This window comes from Orbicella franksi, chromosome 8, assembly GCF_964199315.1.
Source record: "Orbicella franksi chromosome 8, jaOrbFran1.1, whole genome shotgun sequence".
Taxonomy (NCBI): Eukaryota; Metazoa; Cnidaria; class Anthozoa; order Scleractinia; family Merulinidae; genus Orbicella; species Orbicella franksi.
The window spans coordinates 537,501-548,989 of NC_138152.1; positions in this window are offsets into that span (position 1 = coordinate 537,501).

Sequence of the window (11,489 nt, forward strand, 5' to 3'; positions counted from 1 at the left end):
CGATGTGCGCAAGGCGGTCTCCCCTACTTTTTCAGTCTTAAAAAGAATTGGGGCTATCTTTCGGCCCAGAAGCTCCAAAGTCAACGCTCAAAAAGTTTTGCTGTGTCCATTTCACTGCAAACCAAGGCCCTCAGGAGTTAGTTTAGAGTCCCCGGGACTGGAAAATATCCCCCAAGTTCCGGCAAATCAAGCCGAAGTTGGTCAAAATCACGATGCGCGTAAGGTGGTCTCGGCTACTCTTTCATTCTTAAAGCGAAGTGGGGCTATATTTCGGCCCAGAGGCTCGAAAGTGAGCGTTCAAAAAGCTTTGCTGTGTGCATTTCACTGCAAACCAAGGCCTTCCGGATGAAAACTCCACGTTTTGATCTTGACCTTTACCTCAGAATTCCTCAGCGTCGTACAGTTTTTCTTAGCCTTAATATGCGTTCCTACGCATCACATCTCAATCTACGTTCGATTCGAAATTCTCTGAGCTCTCTTACGAAACTTTCCTCGCCAACTTCGCGGACTAACTTACATACTAATTCTCAAAGAGTAAAGTTGAACGCACTTATTCAAAACAAAATGTCACGTGGACGCGAAACTTATCACATCAGTCGGATTCTATTGATATTCTATTCGATGGATGTTCATTTGACTTGTCAATTGTTCGAATTCACGTGCTAGCAGGCATTCTTAAAATATTTTCGGTCGACACGCATACAAAAGACACGACACCGGGACTGCAAAATATCCCCCAAGTTCCGGGAAATCGAGCCGAAGTTGGTCAAAATCACGATGCGCGTAAGGCGGTCTCGGCTACTCTTTTAGTCTTAAAGTGAAGTGATGCTATATTTCGGCCCAAAAGCTCGAAAGTGAGGGTTCAAAAAGTTTTGCTGTGTCCATTTCACTGCAAACCAAGGCCATCACAAGTTAGTTTAGAGTCCCCGGGACTGGAAAATATTGCCAGGTTCCGGGAAATCAAGCCAAAGTTGGTCAAAATCACGATGCGCGTAAAACAGTCTCGGCTACTCTTTCAGTCTTCAAGTGAAGTGGGGCTATATCTCGGCCCAGAATCTCGAAAGTGAGCGTTCAAAATGTTTTGCTGTGTCCATTTCACTGAAAACTAAGCCAATCAGGAGTTAGTTTAGAGTCCCCAGGTCTGGAAAATATCCCCCAAGTTCCGGCAAATCGAGCCAAAGTTGCTCAAAATCACGATGCGCGTAAGACGGTCTCGGCTACTCTTTCAGTCTTAAAGTGAAGTGGGGCTGTATTTCGGCCCCGAAGCTCCAAAGTGAAAGTTCAAAAAGTTTTGCTGTGTGCATTTCACTGCAAACCAAGCCCATCAGGAGTTAGTTTAGAGTCCCCTGGACTGGAGAATATCCCCCAAGTTCCGGGAAATGGAGCCCAAGTTGCTCAAAATCACGATGCACGTAAGGACGTCTCGGCTAATCTTTCAGTCTTAAAATGAAGTACGGCTATATTTCGGCCTAGAAGCTCGACACCGAGCGTGCCCTCCTTTTACCTGTGTCCATTTCACTGAAAACTAAGGCCATCTTGAGTTAGTTTAGAGTCCCTGGGACTGGAGATGATCCCCCAAGTTCCGGCAAATCGAGAAAAAGTGGCTGAAAATCACGATGCGCGTAAGGCGGTCTCGGCTACTCTTTCAGTCTGAAAATGAAGTAGGGCTATATTTTGACCTAGAAGCTCGACACCGAGCGTGCGCTCCTTTTACTTTTCTCCATTTCACGGAAAACTAAGGCCATTGGGAATTAGTTTAGAGTCCAAAGGACTGGAAAATATCTCCCAAGTTCCGGGAAGTCGAGCCAAAGTTGCTCAAAAAGACGATGCGCGTAAGGCGGTCTCGGCTACTTTTTCAGTCTTAAAATGAAGTGCGGCTATATTTCGACCTACAAGCTTGAAACCGAGCGTGCGCTCCTTTTACCTGTGTCCATTTCACTGAAAACTAAGGCCATTAGGATGTAGTGTAGAGTTGCCGGGACTGGAAAATATCCCCTAAGTTCCGGCAAATTGAGCCGAAGTTGCTCAAAATCACGATGCGCGTAAGGCGGTCTCGACTACTCTTTCAGTCTTAAAATAAAGTGCGGCTATATTTCGACCTAGAAGCTCGACACCGAACGTGCGCTCCTTTTACCTGTGTCTTTTTCACTAAAAACTAAGGCCATGAGGAATTAGTTTAGATTCCCCAGGACTGGAAAAAATCCCCCAAGTCTCGGCAAATCCAGCCAAAGTGGGTCAAAATCACGATGCGCGTAAGTAGGTCTCGGCTACTCTTTCAGTCTTAAAATGAAGTGGGACTATATTTCGGCCTACAAGCTCGACACCGAGCGTGCGCTCCTTTTACCTGTGTCTATTTCACTTAAAACTAAGGCCATCAGGAATTAGTTTAGAGTCCCCGGGACTGGAAAATATCCCCCAAGTTGCGACAAATCGAGCCAAAGTTGCTCAAAATCACAATGCGGGTAAATCGGTTTCGTCTACTCTTTCAGTCTTAAAATATAGTAAGGCTATATTTCGGTCCAGAAGCTCGACACCGAGCGTGCGCTCCTTTTACCTTTGTCCATTTCGCTTAAATCTAAGGCCATCAGGAGGTAGTTTAGAGTCTTCGGGACTGGAAAATATCCCCGAAGTTCCCGCAAATGGAGCCAAAGTTGCTTAACATCACGATGCACATAAGGTGGTTTCGTCTACTCTTTGAGTGTTAAAATGAAGTGGGGCTATCTTTCGGCCTAGAAGCACGACACCGAGCGTGCGCTCCTTTTACCTTTGTCCATTTCGCTTAAAACTAAGGCCATCAGGAGGTAGTTTAGAGTCTTCGGGACTGGAAAATATCCCCGAAGTTCCCGCAAATGGAGCCAAAGTTGCTTAACATCACGATGCACGTAAGGTGGTTTCGTCTACTCTTTGAGTGTTAAAATGAAGTGGGGCTATCTTTCGGCCTAGAAGCTCGACACCGAGCGTGCGCTTCTTTTACCTGTGTCCATTTCACTGAAAACTAAGGTCATCAGGCGTTAGTTTAGAGTCCCTGGGACTAGAAAATATCCCCCAAGTTCCCGGTAATCCAGCCAAAGTGTCTCAAAATCACGATGCGCGTAAGGCGGTCTCGGCTACTCTTTCAGTCTTAAAATGAAGTGGGGCCATATTTCGGCCTAGAAGCCTGAAACTGAGCGTGCGATCATTTTAGCTGTGTCCATTTCTCTGGAAACCAAGGCCATCATAAGTTAGTTTAGAGTCCCCGGGACTGGAAAATATCCCCCAAGTTCGGCAAATCGAGCCAAAGTTGCTCAAAATCACAATGCGGGTAAATCGGTTTCGTCTACTCTTTCAGTCTTAAAATATAGTAAGGCTATATTTCGGTCCAGAAGCTCGACACCGAGCGTGCGCTCCTTTTACCTTTGTCCATTTCGCTTAAATCTAAGGCCATCAGGAGGTAGTTTAGAGTCTTCGGGACTGGAAAATATCCCCGAAGTTCCCGCAAATGGAGCCAAAGTTGCTTAACATCACGATGCACATAAGGTGGTTTCGTCTACTCTTTGAGTGTTAAAATGAAGTGGGACTATCTTTCGGCCTAGAAGCACGACACCGAGCGTGCGCTCCTTTTACCTGTGTCCATTTCACTGAAAACTAAGGTCATCAGGCGTTAGTTTAGAGTCCCTGGGACTGGAAAATATCCCCCAAGTTCCGGGAAATCCAGCTAAAGTTGGTCAAAATCACGATGTGCGCAACGCGGTCTCGGCTACGCTTTCAGTCTCAAAGTGAAGTGGGGCTATATTTCGTCCCAGAAGCTCGAAAGTGAGGGTTCAAAAAGTTTTGCTGTGTCCGTTTCACTGCAAACCAAGGCAATCAGGAGTTAGGTTAGAGTCCCCGAGACTGGAAATATCCCCCAAGTTCTGGGAAATCGAGCCCAAGTTGCTTAAAATCACGATGCGCGTAAGGCGTTCTCGGCTGCTCTTTCAGTCTTAAAATAAAGGGGGGCTATATTTCGTCCCAGAAGCTCGACACCGAGCGTGCCTCTCTTTTACCTCTGTCCATTTCACTGAAAACTAAGGCTATCGGTAGTTAGTTTAGAGTCTCCGGCACTGGAATATATCCCCTAAGTTTCGGCAAATCGAGCCATAGTGGCTCAAAATCACGATGCGCGTAAGTCGGTTTCGTCTACTCTTTCAGCATTAAAATTAAAGTGGGGCTATATTTCGGCCTAGAAGCCCGACACTGAGCGTCCACTTCTTTAACCATTGTCCATTTCACTGAAAACTAAGGCCATCAGCAGTTAGTTTACAGTCCCCGGGACCGGAAAATATCCCCTAAGTCTCGGCAAATCGAGCCATAGTGGCTCAAAATCACGATGTGCGTAAGTCGGTTTCTTCTGATCTTTCAGTCGTAAAATAAAGTGGAGCTATATTTCGGCCTAGAAGCTCGACACCAAGCGTGCGCTCCATTTACCTCTGTCCTTTTCACTGAAAACTAAGACAATCAGGAGTTAGTTTAGAGTCCCCAGGACTGGAAAATATCCCCCAAGTTCCGGCAAATCGAGCCAAAGTTGCTCAAAATCACGATGCGCGTAAGGCGGTCTCGGCTACTCTTTCAGTCTTAAAATGAAATGGAGCTATATTTCGGCCTAGAAACTCGAGACCGAGCGTGCGCTCTTTTTACCTGTGTCCATTTCACTAAAAAATAAGGGCATCAGGAGTTAGTTTAGAGTCCCCGGGACTTGAAACTATCCCCCAAGTTTCGGCAAATCAAGCCATAGTGGCTCAAAATCACGATGCGCGTAAATCGGTTTCGTCTACTCTTTCAGTCTTAAAAGGAAGTGGGGCTATATTTCGGCCTAGAAGCGCGACACCGAGCGTGCGCTCCTTTTACCTGTGTCCATTTCACTAAAAAATAACGCCATCAGCACTTAGTTTAGTATCCCTGAGACTGGAAAATACACCCCAAGTCTCGGCAAATCGAGGCAAAGTTGCTCAAAATAAGGATGCGGGTAAGGCGGTCACGGCTACTCTTTCAGTCTTAAAATAAAGTGCGGCTATATTTCGGCGTAGAAGCTCGACACCGAGCTTGCGCTCCTTTTACCTGTGTCCCTTTCACTGAAAACTAAGGCCATCGGAGTTAGTTTAGAGTCCCCGGGACTGGAAAATATTCCCCAAGTTCCGGCAAATCGAGCTGTAGTTGGTCAAAATCACGATGCGCGTAAGGCGGTCTCGGCTACTCTTTCAGTCTTAAAATGAAGTGGGGCTATAATTCGGCCTAGAAGGTCGACACCGAGCGTGCGCTCCTTTTACCTGTGTCCATTTCACTGAAAACTAAGGCAAATCAATAGTTAATTTAGAGTCCCCGGGACTGGAAAATACCATTCAAGTTTCGGCAAATCGAGCCAAAGTTGCTCAAAATCACGATGCGCGTAAGGCGGTCTCGGCTACTTTTTCAGTCTTAAAATGAAGTGAAGCTATAATTCGGCCTAGAAGGTCGACACCGAGCGTGCGCTCCTTTTACCTGTGTCCATTTCACTGAAAAGTAAGGCAATCAGGAGTTAGTTTAGAGTCACCAAGACTGGAAAATATCCCCCAAGTTCCGGCAAATCGAGCCAAAGTTGCTCAAAATCACGATGCGCGTAAGGCGGTCTCGGCTATTCTTTCAGTCTTAAAATGAAGTGGAGCTATATTTCGGCCTAGAAGCTCGACACCTAGCGTGCGCTCCTTTTACCTGTGTTCATTTCACTGAAAACCAAGGCCATCAGGAGTTAGTTTATAGTCCCCGGGACTGGAAAATATCTCCCAAGTTTCGGCAAATCGAACCTGCTACTCGGGAATCGAGCCGAAGTTGGTCAAAATCACGATGCGCGTAAGGCGGTCTCGGCTACTCTTTCAGTCTTAATGTGAAGTGGGGCTATATTTCTGCCCAGAAGCTCGAAAGTGAACGTTCAAAAAGTTTTGCTGTGTCCATTTCACTGAAACATAAGGTCATCAAGAGTTAGTTTAGAGTTCCCGGGACTGAAAAATATCCCCCAATTTCCGGCAAATCGAGGCAAAGTTGCTCAAAATCACGAGGCGCGTAAGGCCGTCTTGGCTACTCTTTCAGTTTTAAAATAAAGTGGGGCTAGATTTCGGCCTTGAAGCTCGACACCAAGCGCGAGCTCCTTTTACCTGTGTCCATTTCACTGAAAACTAAGGCCATCACGAGTTAGGGTAGAGTCCCCGGGAGTGGAAAATATTTTATAAGTTCCGGCAAATCGAGCCAATGAAGGTCAAATTCACGATGCGCGTAAGTAGGTCTCGGATACTCTTTCAGTCTTAAAATGAAATGGGGCTATATTTCGGTCTAGAAGCTCGACACCGAGCGTGCGCTCCTTTTACCTGTGTCCATTTCACTGAAAACTAAGGCCATTAGGAGTTAGCTTAGAGTCCCCGGGACTGGAACATTTCCCCTAAGTTCGGGAAAATCGAGCCAAAGTTGCTTAAAATCACGATGCGCGGCAGGCAGTCTCGGCTACTCTTTCAGTCTTAAAATAAAGTGCGGCTATATTTCGGCCTAGAAGCTCGACACCGAGCGTGCGCTCCTTTTACCTGTGTCCATTTCACTGAAAACTAAGGCCATTAGGAGTTAGCTTAGAGTCCCCGGGACTGGAACATTTCCCCTAAGTTCGGGAAAATCGAGCCAAAGTTGCTTAAAATCACGATGCGCGGCAGGCAGTCTCGGCTACTCTTTCAGTCTTAAAATAAAGTGCGGCTACATTTCGGCCTAGAAGCTCGACACCGAGCGTGCGCTCCTTTTACCTGTGTCCATTTCACTGAAAACTAAGATCATCAGGAGTTAGTATAGAGTCCCCAGGACTGGAAAATATCCCCGAAGTTTCGGCAAATAGAGCCATAGTTGCTCAAAATCACGATGCGCGTAAGGCGGTCTTGGCTACTCTTTCAGTGTTAAAATAAAGTGCGGCTACATTTCGGCCTAGAAGCTCGACACCGAGCGTACGCTCCTTTTACCTGTGTCCATTTCGCTGAAAACTAAGGCCATCAAGAGCTAGTTTAGAGTCCGCGGGACTGGAAAATATTCCCCAAGCTCGGATAAATCGAGCCAAAGTTGCTCAAAATCACGATGCGCGTAAGGCGGTCTTGGCTACTCTTTCAGTCTTAAAATAAAGTGCGGCTACATTTCGGCCTAGAAGCTCGACACCGAGCGTACGCTCCTTTTACCTGTGTCCATTTCGCTGAAAACTAAGGCCATCAAGAGCTAGTTTAGAGTCCGCGGGACTGGAAAATATTCCCCAAGCTCGGATAAATCGAGCCAAAGTTGCTCAAAATCACGATGCGCGTAAGGCGGTCACGGGTACTCTGTCAGTCTTAAAATGAAGTAGGGCTATATTTTGGCCTAGAAGCTCGTGACCGAGCGTGCGCTCCTTTTACCTGTGTCCATTTCACTGAAAACTAAGGCCATCAGCAGATAGTTTAGAATCCTTGGGACTGGAAAACATCCCCCAAGTTCCGGGAAATAGAGCCAAAGTTGCTCAAAATCACCATGGGCGTAAGGCGGGCTTGGCTACTCTTTCAGTCTCTAAATGAAGTGGAGCTATATTTAGGCCCAGAAGCTCGACACCAAGCGTGCGCTCTTTTTACCTGTGTCCATTTCACTGAAAACTAAGGCAATCAGGAGTTAGTTAGTCCCTGGGACCGCAAAGTATCCCCCAAATTCCGGTAAATCGAGCCATAGTGGCTCAAAATCACGATGCGCGTAAGGCGGTCTCGGCTACTCTTTCAACTTAAAATAAAGCGGGGCTATATTTCGGCCTAGAAGCTCGACACCTAGCGTGCGCTCCTTTGACCTGTGTCCATTTCACTGAAAACTAAGGCTATGAAGAGTTAGTTTAGAGTCCTTGGGACCTTAAAGTAACCTCCAAGTTCCGGCAAATCGACCCAAAGTGGCTCAAAATTACGATGCGCGTAACGCGGTCTCGGCTACTCTTTCAGTCTTAAAATGAAGGGCTATATTTCGGCCTAGAAGCTCGACACCGAGCGCGAGCTCCTTTTACCCGTGTCCATTTCACTGAAAACTAAGGCCATTACGAGTTAGTCTAGAGTCCCCGGGAGTGGAAAATATTTCATAAGTTCCGGCAAATCGAGCCAATGTAGCTCAAATTTACGATGCGCCTAAGTAGGTCTCGGATACTCTTTCAGTCTTAAAATGAAATGGGGCTATATTTCGGCCTAGAAGCTCGACACCGAGCGTGCGCTCCTTTTACCTGTGTCCATTTCACTGAAAACTAAGGCCATTAGGAGTTAGTTTAGAGTCCCCGGGACTGGAAAATTTCCCCTAAGTTCGGGAAAATCGAGCCAAAGTTGCTTAAAATCACGATGCGCGTAAGGCAGTCTCGGCTACTCTTTCAGTCTTAAAATAAAGTGCGGCTATATTTCGGCCTAGAAGCTCGACACCGAGCGTGCGCTCCTTTTACCTGTGTCCATTTCACTGAAAACTAAGATCATCAGGAGTTAGTATAGAGTCCCCAGGACTGGAAAATATCCCCCAAGTTTCGGCAAATCGAGCCATAGTTGCTCAAAATCACCATGCGCGTAAGGCGGTTTCGTCTAGTCTTTCAGTCTTAAAATAAAGTGCGGCTATATTTCGGGGTAGAAGCTCCACACCGATCGTGCGCTCCTTTTACCTGTGTCCATTTCATTGAAAAGTAAGGCCGAGAGAAATAAATGAATGTGACATGCCGTGACAAAAAATCCGCTATGATAACTTCGTGATAATTTGTCCATTCCTTAAAAGTTAGATTTTTGCTGGGGGAGGGGGAGGGCACGAATTTTTGCTGTTCAATATTTCAAAACTCCATGGTGACATCGCGTGACAAAAGCAAAAGATTGTGTGAAAAATTTATACATGTACTTTATCCGAGAGAAATAAATGAATGTGTGACATTGCGTGACGAAAATCCGCGATCAGAACTTCGTGATAATTTGTCCAGTCCAAATAAGTTATATTTTTGCTCCGGGGAGGGGAGGGGGAAGGGCACGAATTTTCGCTGTTCAATAGTTTAACATCGCGTGACAAGATTGTGTGACAACTTAAATGACAAATAAATGAATGTGGCAAATAAATGAATGTCAGAGATATCGTCCATCGTCCATCGTCCAGAATCTACCGTCTGGGTTTTAGCACATGCCTAAATCGACAATAACTCGCTACATGGGTTTCATTCTTGTAAAGACACATAACTCTGTTTCAAGAAAATAACGAGAGAATATCGCTTAGTTCGAGATTTCAACTTTATTATACTTTACGAAGTTTCTCAGAACGTTTTACTTAGGTGTATTCGTACAGATACATTCGTAATCAAATTCTCTAACCTTTCTACTCTTGTTGCTCAGACGTTCTTGAGCTCATGCTGGGATTTTACTTGGTTCAAGATCACGTCTAAAAATACCATGACGCTTCTGAAGATGCTTTTTATCAAGTTGAAGAGTTGATAGCCCCGGTTGATAGCTCCTTTAGTATAACATGATTCTTGATAAATTCACTGAAAATGTTGGCTGGTAAATTGATCTCTCATAAGGCTTGCAGACCGACCAGTTCCGAAAATGCTTAACTTCTTTTAGTGTTGGTGTACCGCGAACGGTATGTTCGTTTGTATGGGATTTCATCGCCCTAGAAATCATGGAACCGTGCTAACTTTTCACGACGACAACTTCTGTTAATTCCATGTGCTGTACACGCATGGACAGGTGACGCATGCGCTTTAGAGACCAGACGGCGATTTGTGACTGAACGAGGAAAAGAAAAAAAAAACCAAGCCGAAATTTAAACCCAGGCCTCACTGCCTGGGTAATTACAAGCTTACGAGAGCTGCTACACTACCGCACCAGCCGCCATGTTGAACAAGGGCGAGCATTGGCCTGTGGGATTCCACTCAGCCCTCAATGGTGCATGGGATTTGCTAAGAAATTCGTGCATAGGAAAACCTAATTGATGAAAGATATGAAAAAATCTGAGACAGGTAAAATTAATTCCAGAATTAAAAGTAAAAACTAAGATGTAAAATATGGAAAAATAATTCGAATAGATATAATTATTTACAAGACGCCACAAAAATTTAAAAAAAATTAATTCTGTATTAGTAAAAATAATTAATGTAATTTTGACCAGAACGGGTGACTATATTTGCATGTTAAGATATTAGCTCAACTGTACAAAACTAATGAAACTAATTTGACTCCCTTTACAAAACTGGTTGGAACAGTGACATCAAAGAGTTCTTTGCTTAGAAAAGGGTGGGTGAGCCCGCGTGGGTGGTTGTGTGGGAGCATGGGCGGGGGGATTTTACGGGACTAGCTGAAAAGGAACAAAAGGAACAAAGTCCGAATTCAAGAAAACCATTTCACGTAAGCTGGATCAAGAAAATTCGACAACTATTACAACCAGTTACAAATTGTTATTCCCAAACATATTTTATTACTCAAATAATATAAATGCTATCACTACTTTAAGTATGTAACTACTGTAAACGATGTCGGCTAATTCTGAAGCAATTATTTACCGCAGTGGAGTTTGACAGCCTTGAGTAAATATTTTCCCGTTAATGGTTATTCACCGACTTTGAAGTGAAAAACTGTCTCAAATCAGCAAGAAAGTCCTGATACAGACAACTATTACTTGCAACTGAGCAGTGCAGGCTGTGTAAATAAATGAGAATACATTTACTGACCACTTCCAAAAAGATGTCTTGACAAAGACTTCAATTCTCCCTATTACTAACGCTACAAATATAAGGCAATCTCTTAGGAGAATTAGCATATGAAATCAGTGGGGTCAAAACAAAACAAAACAACAACACTCGTTTGCTCTTTTTCACTGGTGCAAGACCCTTCATAGCCTTGCGAACCATAGTTCCACCCCTCGTAAACAAGCGACAAGCCTGGCTTTGCAGGGTGTGAAACAGTTTAGTATAGTTGTCTTCGCCGCATGTTTCGTTTTATTCAAACTCCAGACACTCCTTCAGGCCTCTCTTTATGAACTAACTTTGCAGGGTGTGAAACACTTTCGTGTAACTGTCTTCACATCCTTCGTTTTCCTCATTCCTTCAGCCTTCTCTCTGTAAACTAACTTTGTAGGGTGTGAAACACTTTGGTATAGCTGTCTTCACATCTTTCGTTTTCTCCAGTCTCCAGACACTCCTTCAGCTTTCTCTCTGTGAACTGGTCAGAACGTCTGTGTGACGAAGACATAAGCACTAATCAGGACCAGACAACATAATAGTGGAACAGGAATTTGGGGATCTGAGGATTAACATCCTCAATGTATTGGATCGAGAGAGTTTGCAAAGCCAAATATGGGAGGATAAAGGGAGTAGTGAGATTACCTTTATTTTAATCTTAGCTCGTAGCTACAAAATTGTCACCTGATCACGACTGACGCCCAACCGAACCTAACATCTGTTAATGAGAAGCACACTTCAGAAACGACAATCCTGAATCACTAAAAAATTTAAACGTAGG